This window comes from Amia ocellicauda, chromosome 1, assembly GCF_036373705.1.
Source record: "Amia ocellicauda isolate fAmiCal2 chromosome 1, fAmiCal2.hap1, whole genome shotgun sequence".
In the NCBI taxonomy this organism is placed as follows: domain Eukaryota; kingdom Metazoa; phylum Chordata; class Actinopteri; order Amiiformes; family Amiidae; genus Amia; species Amia ocellicauda.
In genome coordinates, this window is record NC_089850.1 from 12,333,693 (window position 1) to 12,348,278 (window position 14,586).

The following is a 14,586-nucleotide window of genomic DNA, read 5'->3' on the forward strand; positions in this document are numbered from 1 at the left end:
TAAACATTCAATGTCCCAATTGATTTTTTTTCCATTAAAAGTGACATATGGAAAGCAGGAGCATTCTTTTGGTCATTGTAAACCTATAACCACAACAGAGTCGAGGAGTGACTTTGAAAATATTTATGACCCATTATAACTAAAGTGTTAACGGCGGCTCCTCCAAATGGCAAACAGAAAATTATGCTCTAATTCAAGAAGATGCTAAAATTGAAAATGTGCAGACTTATAGGCTGTTAAGAGTTACGCTGTGGTCAAATGCAGGGAGTGGGAGATGCTGCATTGAATGAATGTAATAAAATGTATGGTTTATAACCTATAAGGACTCAGAAGTGCAATTAAGCTCCAAGGTCACATTATTGACATGCAATAGAATTGAAAGTGGAATCACTTCAAAGTAGAGCTTTTAACTAACAGCAGTAAAAACCTTTATAGTCTCTTATTTGAGATAGTGATGCACCTAACTTTGCTAGTTATCTAAGGACACATCTGACACTTTTTAATTTGAAGAGCCATTCAATTAATCTGCAAATACCACTATTCTTCACTGTTCAATACATGTGCCTTTTCAGATATTTGAACAAGGAAATAATTGTATAAAATGGAAAAGAGTGAAACTGCTTCACAGCAATATTATTATTATTTAATTATATTAATCATCATCACTATTGTAGGTATTGCAGAAATGTTTTAACTGCTTATTTTGTAAGTGTTTGTGGGTGAAACCAAACTATGATCTGAACCACATCAAATCTGCAATCCCCCCAGCCAAGTTAAAAACCAACCATTTTTATGGGTCTGCATTAGACAGCAGGAAGATTATCTCAGTAAAACAAAAAGCTATCGCCAAGCATCTTAATTTATTATTTTCTTCTGAAGGGTGGGTCAAAGTTTGGATTGAATACAAGCCTACTTTGAAAACACCAAATAAAATGAAGTCCTACATAGTGTTTTGCATCACTTTACATATGCTACTGTCAGAAAGATCAGACATATTATGTGATATGATTAAAAAAATGAATGAATTAGTGCATTTTGGGTTCATTACTTGTTGAGCACTAGCACTTTTATAATTTCTAAAATGACTTATTTTTGTATCTCTGTCTATATCTATAATTAGCAGCCTGCTTTTATTATAAAATGCAAAGGCTGAATAATTGCATAATAAAGCGCTTGTGAAAGAGAGCTGTGTGATCAATCATTACCCACAATTGTGTGGCCTTACCCTTTTAGTCTGCATTAACCTTTAACAAAACCTTTAAATGTCCAGGGCATGTTATTATGGGCTGAAACCAACCACAGATTGAGTTCCCAAAGGATCAAAAGCCCAGGGATCCTAGAAACAAAAATGTCTCTGGGAGATAATACTACTGTATTATAACTTTTAAAACACATTACCGAGGCAAGGAAACAACAGAGGGTGCCTTTCATTTCCTTGTGCCGCAAAACTCCCAATTAACCCTCCGTCTTTTATCCCCGGCTGCTATAATAGTGACGGCACATGTACAAACAGTGTGTTTTTTTTTTCTGGGTCTTCTGGAGCAGTGACAGGTGCTTGTCCTATAAAGTGCAGACAGGTATGGGCCCTCACCCAAACTCTACTCACCTTGTCTGTCAGCTGTCTTAAGTGACTAGTTGCTGAACCCATTAGTGTGTATTCATTTTCCATGGCCAGGAGAATGAGCTTTGTGCCAAACAAATTGTGGCAGTGCTAAGAGAAAGAAATGTTGAACAAGGTAATGGAGAAGGTCAGGGGCTACAAGGAGGCAGTGCAGATGTGATGGTTATGCTTCAACTCAAGCAAATGATGGGTGTACAGCCAAATACTTTCCTTAAAACACTGGAGACAGGCTTTAGTTAACACACAGCAGACGTGGTGTTTAAATTAAACTTTTTCCACTAAATGTCTCATCGGTTGATGCAGCAATTACCTGCTTGTTTTGGTGTACAGAAATGTATTACATCATAAGAACAAATGTAAGTAGAGTTTATAGCACTTGCAGGTACTCTAGAATGATTTCAGGAGATGGAGTGTCTTTAGTTCTAGAATTAATCACTTACTTGTTTGATAATTCATTAGACAGAATTATCTTTTAAAATGTAGTTATAACCTTACTTTTTAATGTGGAATATTGATTTAAAATTGTTTACAAAATGTTCCAAGATAAAGAAGTGGCTGTGGTGAACTGCTTATACCACACTTTAAATCAAATTTGAGATTAATTTTTGGGTTTAGCTTTCCCTCCTTTCTGTTTACACAGCCCAGGTTACATTTTAGGTTACATTTCATACACGTGTCCTGGGATCATAATTTGAGTCATTACTTTCCAAATGGAATCTATGAGACAGGTAATACCGTTCAAAGCTAACGAATGCAAATGAAATCCCCTATGAAACTTTATTAGCTTGTTTATTTCCCAGGCAGCTGCTGGAAAGATGTGGTTGATAACCCGTTCTTCAGGTTAATTCATCGTAACCATCACTTCTATTAGCAGCTGCAACTCGGGACAGCTTTCACTAAAACACAAAGCAGAACAAAACAAAGAACCCGAGCTCATAGGATGCAGCCTATCAATAACCAACAACAACAAAAAAAGGGTTTATTACGTGTCTAAGAAAATTGGGTCATTATATTAAGATCAGAATTTGTCATATTACTTACACAAAAACAGCATATTCCTTGATATTATTGTGGGCTGCTTTTAATAAGTAGAAATATCTACAAAATACGACTTAAATCTGAAATGAAAATGGCTGCCTTTGTGTTGCCCTTGTTAGGGCCAGAAATCTTAAATGATATGCTTTTGATATTGTTTTAATATATAAAGTTGATCGAACTCATAAACAGCTTTTATTTTTTAACTTTCAATTCATTAAATACTATTCTTCTCTACCAAGGTACAGAGAAACATTTCGGGGCAAACATTTGCATTTATTGATTGATTGTGTTTTTGATGTGTGGCTGGTGGTTGAGCCCAGTTGTGGTATCAAGTGAAAAAAAAAAAACAATCTGAGATGCGCAAGCGGGAAAGCAGGCTGAAAGATTAATGACTGGGAATGATCCGGAGCCCTGGGTCAGGATAGAGACGATAAGAGATGACAAAATGATAAGATAAGGAAGGCACATAAAGGCATCAAGATTATGGCAGAATTCAAACTTCCCCAGATAAAGTGGGAAACCCTGAGAGAGGGGAAACAATGGAAATGGGTTTAAAAAATGACAGGTGAGGTAAATGATTGCTTCCTGAACTGATGTGTTAAACAGCCTGATAGTACCAGAGGAGGATTCACTGAAGACGACACTTCACTGTGAAGATTAATTTATAGGATCTTACACCTATTCTATGTTCGTTAATCCATCATGTATTGCAGCAAATATAAGGACTAAACTGATGTAAATGAAAGTTATATCGGTTGTTTATGAAAATATTTCACCGAAGCGAGCAGTAATCTTGGCTATTCTAACAGTAAATATTTTAATTGGTAATAATGTTGGACTGCAAAAGACTTTCAATAGTAGTGAACATTTTTGCTCGTCAACCAACACTAGTCTTTAACATGCTTTCCAGTTGACCACGTTTAAAGTGAAAGGAATGTGCAAACGTCAACACTCAACACCAATTATAACTATACTCTGTAAAATGTACATCAGTTAAGTAAGGGCATCAGCAAAGCTGTTCTGGTCCAGGATGAGTTTGAAAGAACACTCGTCTCACTCTGACATCTGCTACTACGACACCTACCACTGAAACGGACACTACCACTCATAAAAATGTCTAAAAACAAAACAGGCCATACCATACAACTGCCCCAAGACAGCCAAACAAAGGCAAAAAATAAACTTTTGCTCGACTGAAAGGAAGCTGTGTTTCAACCCAGCTGTTTTTAATTGTCGGCCATTGATAGGGGGAAGCTATATTTAAACGCTTGCATCATCCATTCTGCGGCCACACAAAACCGCCTTTTCAGTGGTTTTGTCAGTAACCTGCTGTGACCTGCATTCAATGCTGCCTCTGCATTCTTTGCACAAAGGTGCTTGTGAGACGGCCACTGGACTGCAGCTCTCCGTCTTGATTTCGGTGACAATGGTGGAGTGGCAGAGAAAACTGCTACTTGAAAAGTTAGAGGCAAAAGAAACACACACAAACACACACACACACACACACACACACACACACACACACACACACACATCCATGCACATCCACACACACACAAAGAATGTACAAACAACCCAGAAACAAAAGGGCGCTTGTAACAGAGCCAGGAATCTTGATGAAAAATTCAAACAATATTAAATTCAAAAAGTCAACACCAGACACACTTCTAGTAAGGGCCTACAAACAAACAGAGTAACTCAGCACACACATTAGCAACCGCATCGTAGCCTTTCAACATAATGATGATTGCTGTTTTTACTTTTTTTTAGCAGAGCTTTTAAACTGATACAGGGGGGCAAACAGTTTCTAGCGGCTGCAAATTGCTTTCTGCTCTGTCACGGCTCCCCTGCCACACTCCTACAGGGGTCACCTGCACTGTCTGAGCCCTGTTTTCGAGGCCGATGACTTTTGTGAAGACTGAGCCACATAGTCACAGAGAGAGACCACCTATGGCAAAACTTCAGAATGACAACAAAGAATTTCAACACTGTCGAAGAGAAAAACACAACTAGATCTCAATGCCTCTAATGAATTCTGGAAAGAAGAATCACTACCACTGGCAAATGTATCTATCTAGTATGGATTGACTAGTACCACAATATTAGATTCCAGATACCAAATATTTGTTTTGACATGAATACAATAAATTAATATAATTTTAATTAAATATGTCCTTCCTTTTTATTTTGGTTAATAAAATAACACATAACATATAACATATACATATTTATCAAGGCCTCAGTTGGGTTCTAGCACCTGTAATCCTTGCAGGCTTCTAATTCCAATTTGGAACATTCTTAAAACAAAGCACAATAAAATCCCAAGAATGCAAAAATATTGGTGAGGTCAAAAAGTCACTTTGCATGGTTAGCAGTACACTACGACTTTCCCTGTCAATCAACACGAATTTGAAACAATCACACAAACAAAACAAAACAAAATCCATGACTCAGAAAATCAGTCAAGTTGTCCGGTGTCAAAGAAAAGAGATTAAAACACTGCAATTACAATCTTAGAAATGTTTTGTCTCATTTGTGGCTGGCAGTTTGTTGGTGGTTTTAGAGTACATTAGTATTTAAGTTCGCAGTTAAGTGGCTTGTGCTGTGTTACCTTACTCTTTAACAAATGTTCTGTTCTATAGTAAAATAATGTTCCAGTCAAATCAAATGTATGTCTCAATGATTCCCTGTTCTTACATTTTCCAGCTTTTAAAGACACAGCAGTGAGTATGAAAAACTCATTGAAGTTTATAAAATGCATTATTTGTTGTTTTCACTTAAATAAAGATAATTAGCTGTAATTCATTACAAATCTAAAATAAATCTATGTGCATGTGTATATTTTTATTCATATATCTTCAGTGCTTTTAAAAAGTTTGTCTCATTGTTATGTGTGTCCTGTGGAATAATTTTAGCATTCATGTTACAGCAGAAACAATCTCTTGTCTGGCCTGCTCCATAGGGCTTTTAGAAACGTTTGCCACTGTATGTGTAATATATGCACATCTAGGTTGCAAGGCATAAAACATTTGGAGAAAGAGTACACTTCAGAAAGAGAACAAGTAGTTTCTGTCAGGTGGTGGCATAGCTGAGAATAAACTCACTGAGTGCATCCCATGTTGATAGTTGGCGACAAACCGTGCGTCAGTCTCTCTCATTGGTAGCGTGTGGTTATATGACTCAGAGTCATGAGGCCAACAGATGCTGCCTGCAGAACCTGTTGCTAGGCGGCGTATTGTTTCACCAGGACAGGCCTGCGCTGTGAGGGGGGGTGGAGCCAGGCACTCAGCACAGGAAGGAAAGTGAACAGGTGTGGTGTTATCAGCCGTGTTTCATGCATGGCTCAGTTCTGATAAATGTCTTGCGTGATGCGGGCATAAACTTATCAGGCAACTCTCCAGGTCTAGCCAGATGAAACTCTGCACACGTGATTGAGCCGGATTATCTCTTCTAGGAAGTGTCCTTGAGTTTATACTGACAAAGAATTGGCCTGGGCCATGATGAAGCACTGCTTTTTTCAATTCAACCTGCAGACCTCCAATTCAGAGACATACATAAATACAGTCACCGCAAATTATTGGTACCCTTGATAAAGATGAGCAAAAAGGAGCTATATTTTATGCACAAAAATATGGTCAAACTAGGTTCTTTGATAACACCATAATTGCTCAGATATATATTTTTTCTCAAAAATATAGGTGTCACAAATAAAATCTAACAAAAGGGAATCCATGGCTTCCTGTTTCACTGGGGTATAAAAATTAGGTAACACCCATGTAAAATCCATTCTTCATCCATCACCAACGGGAAATGCAAAGAACTCAAGAATTGAAAGAGAAATGATCATTGACATCTATAAATCAGGTGATGGGTACAAATCATAGCTAAAAACATGAGTATACCCAGCTACTATGGCAATAATTAAGAAGTTCTTCAATGGAAGCAAACAACAAATGTAAGCACCTGAAATTTGCTAAATGGCTTTGGCACATGGATTGGAACTGGGTGCTATGGTCAGATCAATGACACCAAAATAGAGCTCTTCGGCTTGGCCATGCACACCAGCGGTGGGTTTGGTGTTGAAAGAAAGATGTGTACATAGGAAAGAACCTCATACCTACAGTTAAATATGGTGGTGGATCTTTCACGTTATGAGGCTGTTTTGCTTCTACTGGTTGTGCGGCCCTTGGTAAGGTCAACATCATCATGAGCTCTGCCAAGTACAACGACATTTGTGTCAAAAACCTGGTTGCCTCTTCCGGAAGGCTGAAACTTGGATCTTCCAGCAAGACAATGACCCCGAGCACACATCAAAATCCACAAAGATATGGTTAATTTACCACAAAGTCAACATTTTGCAATGGGCTCCAGACTTGAATCCCATTGAAAATTTGTGGATTGAATTGAAGGGGTGAGTCCATAAGTACAGACTGAAGGATATCAAGAATCTGGACATTTTCTGTTTGGAGGTAGTCCTAATGGTCTAAGATCGCTTCCAATGTGTTCTCCAGTCTCATGAAAAATTTGTAATTTTGGTTGATTCCATTGAATCATTAATAAAATATTAATTATAATATATATTATTATAAAATATAAAATATGTTCTACATGTTGGAAAATGACATTAGAGTTATTTAAATGAGCATTTTTGTTCAATTTTATCAAGGGTGCTAATACGTGGATGGTGACTGTACATTAAGGGTGTGCTTTTGTGGAAAAGAGAAAGGGAACAAATATTTAAACTTAACTTTGAACAATCAATAGAAATAAAACTAGGAACAGAACCTTTGCAATTTCAAAAGAATTAAAGCAATTTACCACTACTAAAAGAGACCTTAAAATATAATTTTACAGAACAGTAATCTCCCACCCCCCAAAATAGTTTTACAAAAACTAAGTACCTATAAGTATCTGGTTCTGTTCTAGGTAATAACATGTTTTCTGGAAATGTATTCCGATGTGCAAAATGATCTATGTTTAAAAATAAAGATCAGTTGAAGTATCAGAACTTTGTAACGGAAATAGGAACATATCATATAAACATACTGACTGATCAAATAACTGGGAAGGATGGGATTTGTACTTGTTGAAACTGCATGACTGCTATCCAGCTAATTTAAGAAGTATTGTTTCCTTGCTCATTAGTTTCCAAAGTGTGTTGTTAGCTCAACTACAACTTCCCTTTAGCATATACGCCATATTAAATAACTCTGCAAACTCTCTGCAGGTTTCTCTTAAGTGGAATAATTAAATCAAAATAATAAAAATTAATTAAATGTGTTTTTTTATTAAAAACAATAACCCTTCAATAAAAACTTCCTTTTCTGGTTTTGGTTACATGAAATATGATAACTAGACAGTTGCTGATGTTTTGTTTGCTTTATTATCCTCCAGATTAGTTTCATTCACACAAATAGTGTGATTTTAGTAACTGCACTTGGGATAAACCGAAGTACAGTTGAAATGTATAACTTTGTGATAATATAATTTTATTTTGTTAATATTTTTTCCCTTCAGAAAATGTGCAAGTGTGATTTGGTCACACTTTACAAGAATAAATGGATGTATTTATACCACATGAATAATAATTTAATACCTTATGCACGTCATTTGAGTTCTACTGTTCACGTACATAACAAGGTCAGGATTAGCGATAGGTTTACAGACAAGGTGTTGGGTTATATTAATTAATCAAGAATCGGTGCCCATTATTGCAATGTGTTACCTATTATTTTTTAGTTCTTTTTACAAACTTTCAAAAAAAATAAAAAATAGCAATATTCAATGGCTGTGAGTGTATGATTTGTGTTGGGTCTGTAAGACTTCACCTTCACAGTTCGCTGCTTTGAAGTGTGCTGAGTTAAGATGTCAGTGGCTGAAACCATGTATCAATTTGCAAGTTGTCAAAATCTGCCACTCTGGATTGCTGTCAACAAGGGGAACAGCAAAAAAAAAAAAGTCTCTTAAGAAGCACATTTTGTGCTTAGCTGCGATTTTAATACATGCCTTTTACATTTTTAAGATGACCGTGGACCTCTGACAACAGACGTGAGTAGCATGTTACTGATGAAAAGCAATTTCCTTTCAGCATTTTCACCACTAAATCTGGTGTAAGCCTTAAATCCCTTGGTAGGCATCTTGGTAGGTTTGCTCAGTGTTTTTTTGAGCACTCTTTTAGCCATGGTGAAGTAACGATAAAGTCTGTTCATACCTTTTGTTTTATGCCGAGAAAGAGAGACAGGAGAGCGACTTCAGACAAGCGTCCTAATTATTATTACCGTGGTGTTCGGCTTCGAAACTGTCAATAGAAGACGAACATTCACATCCATGGCTGTTGCTCCTCTTCTAGTGTCTTAGTTGTAATGCATTCGTCTACTAACAGGATCAAGGTATTAAGGATTCAGCTTATTTGTATTGATTTTATGTGCTGTCATGCTAGGTCTGTCAGCCTCATATTTGTGGATCGCAAATTCCTCTTTAAAATGTCACCAGCATTTCATCTCCCCAGTGGTGGTCAATACCAGAGTCTTCTCCACAAGCACTATTTATTAAACAGAACCAAACTGCTCGGCTGGCTTTGTGATGCCCCTGCTTGGAGATATGTGGCTGACATGAACGGAGAGGATGCGAGGATCAAAATGTTAACGGGGTGATACGTTTAATGCAGAAAAAAAGTGTGCTGTTTCAATAGTTGGGTCAAGAAGAACACGGTGCATGTTTATATATTGCACCTGTATGGAAGTGAAATACCTGACAGTTTGTGTAAAATGCACCCAGCCACTCCTTCAGGATTGTTTGTCTTGCTGCATGACTTCATGACAGCACTGGCGTAGATTATCCAGGTTTCTGTGTGATTGTTGTTTTCTTTTTCAGTGCAGGCCTTCAGCAGCACTATTATAGGTTCCTATTTAATCTGACAAACTGGATCTTACCTAAAACAAGTGACAGTGAGGTTCAGTGAGTCTTTTCAATACATGTCTTTTCTGAGGCCCATTTTGAAAAGCAGGATTATTATTATGTAATATGCAAGAAACAAGGTCTTAAAACCATAAAGCAACAGCACGGAAACCTCTATAGGAAGGCAAACCCATAAACAGTTCTCGTCTTTGCCAACCACTGGAATCAGTCTGACCCAGGTTCACAACAATCAAATTTACCATTGCTTAAATACATGTTTGGCTGAGGAATTTGTTTTAAGCAAACATTGCCAGTCCCTGGTCTGTCAGTGGGAGACATCTACAAATACACTCCATGAAGATAATGACAGTATTTATTAGGGCACATTCCCTTTATGTTATTTGAGGTCCTTCTCCAAACAGCAATGGAAGAAAAAAAAATGGTAAACATTTGCAGCGTTTTAGTTTTAGTTTATTTATTTTCATTTATGGTTGCAGTGTAACAACTCACTTAAGCTTTCCAATGTATTTGGCAAAGGGACTGTCAGCAAACTTACTGATGATATCAGGGAATGATTTTGCAAACAGTAAAGTTATACTATTGACACCTTCCAATCCTAAAGTATTTACACTGAGCGAAGTGCACTCAGCAAGATTAACAAACACTGCTGAAAAAGCACTGGCCAGATCTCTCCCCCCACGTTGTTTATAAAACCTTTACAACTCATCATCCTCCACTGGCACTGTTCAATTATCATCACTTTAAGAGAGCCTTAGCAAAACAGCCAATGCCCATGTAAATACACAAAGCTGAAAACTAGCTGGTCTGTTAGCTTACATACTGTAGGTAATGTTTTCTTTTGCTCAAATTTGTTCTGGAAACTAATCACAGCCTGATAAAGCCCACTGCAAATATGAGAAAGATCGACATCCACATGTCAAAGTTTACACAGTCTGACCAAGTGTACATATAGAGAGGATAGCAAGGGGGCCTGGATCTTCTGAGCCACACCAAGCTCTGTTGAGATGGCTACTGTGAGAGGAGGGTTAGCGGTCGTTTGATAAGGATAACAAGGAATGACTTCAAAGGCTTATGGGAAGGCTTTACCTTCTTCTTGAGTAAGCAATAGATAGATGTGCCTCGAGATTTATTCACACCCTTGATAAAGTGTAACCTAAAAGTTGATGTAGCAAAGAAAATGCAGGTAAAGCCCTAAACACTGGGCAAATACTGAAATGAATTCAGTATTGTGTGCCAAATAAATCAAAGAATGGGAAAAAAATTGGACTCTGTCAACAGCATATTACTAAAAGATAATGACACACATTTTTAAATACACCATGTTCACAGTTATTTACACCCTAGCAGTCGGTGTTTTGCCTTGATGACCTTGGGAAATTGCTTTCTTCAGCCTTTTAAATGTCAAGCACTTCTCAAGAGCTATTTGAGAACACTCCTCGATAAAAAAACTCTCCAGCTCCCGCAGGTGGCATGACTTGGAGATTGTGTTGGTCAATCAAGAACACTGATTTGGTGCTCTCTGGACCAATTGGTCGAAAACCTGTTTTGGTCGAAAACGATTGCTTCAAACTATTATCCTCCTGGAAAATCCATCTGAAAGGAAGGCACCAAGGTTTTATATAGAAAAATATCCTGGTAAACTTTGGAATCCATCTATCCCTCAATTCCAACAAGGGCACCAGAACTGATTACGTTTTTGGCTCTGACCATGTGAGTAAAACTTTCTTGAACTTCTGATATGTGTAATACCGATTGTCATATTTTTTTTTATTTTTTTTATTCATACCTGCATTTTCATTACTAAATGAGTTATACTGCCTACATATAAGTAACATTTTTAGGTATAATTAATGCAAACAATCTTCATACTGTTAAACAATATGGCTCGTTAACAAATTAGAAAGTTACCTGATAATAGTGGTCTACTCTATTTAGAATTGTGGGAGTATATTGTAGGGATTTCGGTAGGTCTTTTTATAGTATAGTGGTTACAGTTCATATGGATTCTTTTGAAAGAATAATTTTCCACAAGAGCATATGACTATTTTTATGTAATCTACTATTCGCACTCAAGATAACACATAACACTTGCAGACCCAAAGCAGCATTGCTTTGAAGATGTCTTGGTATCCATCTGGAAATGAATATGCAGCATTTATTTATATTTGTCTCATTGCTTAACATACCAAGAAATGTACTGGAGTAGCACTGATGTCAGATACTAGACTGAGCTATAAAATTGATCTAGAGTTACCTTGCATGATAACGACTTTTGGCAATTATCAGAGCCCTGCTGTTCATGGAATAAGTTAACTCGTGGGTGATGCAGTTCATGCAAATCTATATCAATTAGATAATGTCATTCAAGGTGGAGCTACAGATATTGCCATAGCTATGAGTCCTTCCAGGCTTGTATTATTAAATTTGGCACTGAGCCTGTTTATATTGTTAAAGCTATACAGGTTTGCAGCAGATCAATAACAAATAAGTGTCAGAGATGTAGATTAACTAACACGGTTGAATGTTTCGAAAATAAAGCCGGAACGGTTGTTGAATTAAATTAGAAAAATACTAAAACTGCTTTAATTTAGTATGTGTTTGTATATATTATATTAAATACAATTTTCTTCAGGCCTTTATAGAGATTAATTTATATAATTAATTGGTGTTTACATATTTGTTTTTCTATTTTGTAAACTTTAGTTTTTGTACATAGATTTGTGTGTTGTGGTTGTTTTTTACATAGATTTCCGTTTTTTGTACAGAGATTTCTGTTTTGAATATAGCTTTCTGGTTTTGTACAGTCACATGCTCAAACAGTGGCGTGGGGGTGGGGGGTTAATATGCTAGACACATATGTAAAGGGCAAACAGCTGCATAAAAGGCTAGCACAAAATAATGATCTCAGAGGGGCTGCAAATATGATATTTGAGCTACCTTTTCTGAAGAAAACAGAATGACTCACTACAACCTGGAAAATGCACAATGTTTAATGTATGTCCAGTTAATGTGCAATTGGGCCTGTGTACATGTATTCTCAATGAGTAATGAGAGTCATTAAGTGCAGCAAATTGCACTCCTTTAACTGATATCTAAAAGCAATCAAGTGACATATCCTGAACTCTGTGATTTTTCTCTCTCTCTTTATCTCTCTTTGTAGATATAGACATAGGTGACCAAAGACAATGAAATATCATACAGATTTATTTTCAATGAAAAGTTGCCTGCTGCTTTTTAATGAAAAACAGACACATACTCTGTGCAAAACCTTTGTGTTCCTACCCTTAATCCAATGGTTGTCAGGATTATCCTTCCTCCTTTGCAGGCACATTTCCTGTCCTCATATCAAGCGACAGAACAACACATCCTGCAACATGAACACAGAAGATGACCTTAGTCTGTATAAAATAATATGTTTATTGGCATTATTGTAGGCAAATAATTTGTACTGTTGTGATATTAAGCTTTTTAATCTAACTAGCAATCTGAAATATAATGGCATGATATTAGAATATAGATTGATATATAAAGCGAATCTACCCTTTTCAGCTTCCAGGAACACAAACCTTGCTAGCAGAAAATGTGTTTTGAAAGGCTGAATCAACAAGGTTCTTAAATTGAGATGTGTTTGAAAAGGAGCTCTTTCAGGTTCTCAGGATTTTTCTTGCTTTAAAAAAATCATATTGAATATTAATGGTATCTCATTGGCAACAATTTATTTTTAAATAAGGGCAAAAGTTACTAGCTTTATGTACATTTCTTCTTTATTTTAATGTGTCTTTTAGTATAACTTATAGCATCAGTTGTTTAAAGCAGTTCTGTTTCTGAAGCAGATTTTCTGTGAGGGCAGGATCATCTTTGACAGCATTCCCTATACATAATATGACCAGATTTATTTTGGAACCTGAAAACATTTTAAACCCATTACATGTCTGATGTATTACACAGAACAGCAGTTTAGTTGACAAAAACTGATATGTTCTATGCAAAACGAAATTCTAGCTGGTAACAGTCATATTACAGTACACAAAACCCAGCTTCAAAAACAATAGCAACATACCTGTTCATTTAATTAATATATGTACAGTAAAATCTCATTCTTCCTTCTGTGAGATTGAGGAATAATATATTATTACTTCCTGGAACAAAGGTTAATTGTTACAATTTCTTTAAGGAAATGAGTCCGTGATGATTTCCTGTTTTCCTGATTTTTAAATGATGTTTCTTCTTTGTAAGACACCATTAATGTTGATGAATCTGCCACACCGAATTGTTATAGAAATCGTTGTAGGTCTAGTGTCATTTGTACTGACCAGGAAGCTGGACACATAGTTGATAACTGCAATATTTTTTTTCTCCCCTCCTTCTTTTAAACCTGGACGAATGCAAAACGTGGATCAATCATTCTGTGCAGCTTCGCCAAACACAGCATTGATGGGCTAACAGGCCTGCAAAGCTTCCTCATTACCTCCACAGCATGCCACAATTCAATTAGTCTTGGTCAGAGGGTGGCATTATTATTCATAAATTACCGATTGTTCCTTAAGTAAACAGTGCAGGGATGGGGTGTGTGATCCTCTGCATGCCCTCAGTCACGACACAAAGAAGGGGGCTGGAGAAACCCCCAGCAGGCCACTTTGTCTGGATTCTGATCCTGTTTGCCAGCTTGCTGCTGGATCCTGCTGCTTAACATAGTCCTCTGAGATAAAGTGGCCTTTTCTGCATACAAAGGAGTCCTTAGGCTTGTTACCCTAAACAATACAGTGAGCGCCACACCACCTCCAACCAGAGAAGCACAAACACAAAGGCATGCCGATCATAAGAATCGGGATCTAAGGTTCAGATGAATCGATATAACATTAATCACGATGAATCACTCTCACACTCAGCTGTATTTCAACAAGCGCTGGAAGACATTTAAGGCCATGGATTGCAAAATACCCTGGAAAAAAATATCCAAGCAGTCTTTCTTTGTTTAGATATTTTGTATTTTAGATTCTTAAGCAGGA

At 36.9% G+C, this 14,586-nt stretch overlaps 1 protein-coding gene across 1 annotated transcript in view; it reads right to left on the minus strand.

Moving 5' to 3' along the window:
* The window catches only part of LOC136767666 (protein CEBPZOS), a 398,863-nt gene that overhangs the window by 52,114 nt on the left and 332,163 nt on the right, over nt 1-14,586 (minus strand). The window lies entirely within an intron of this gene.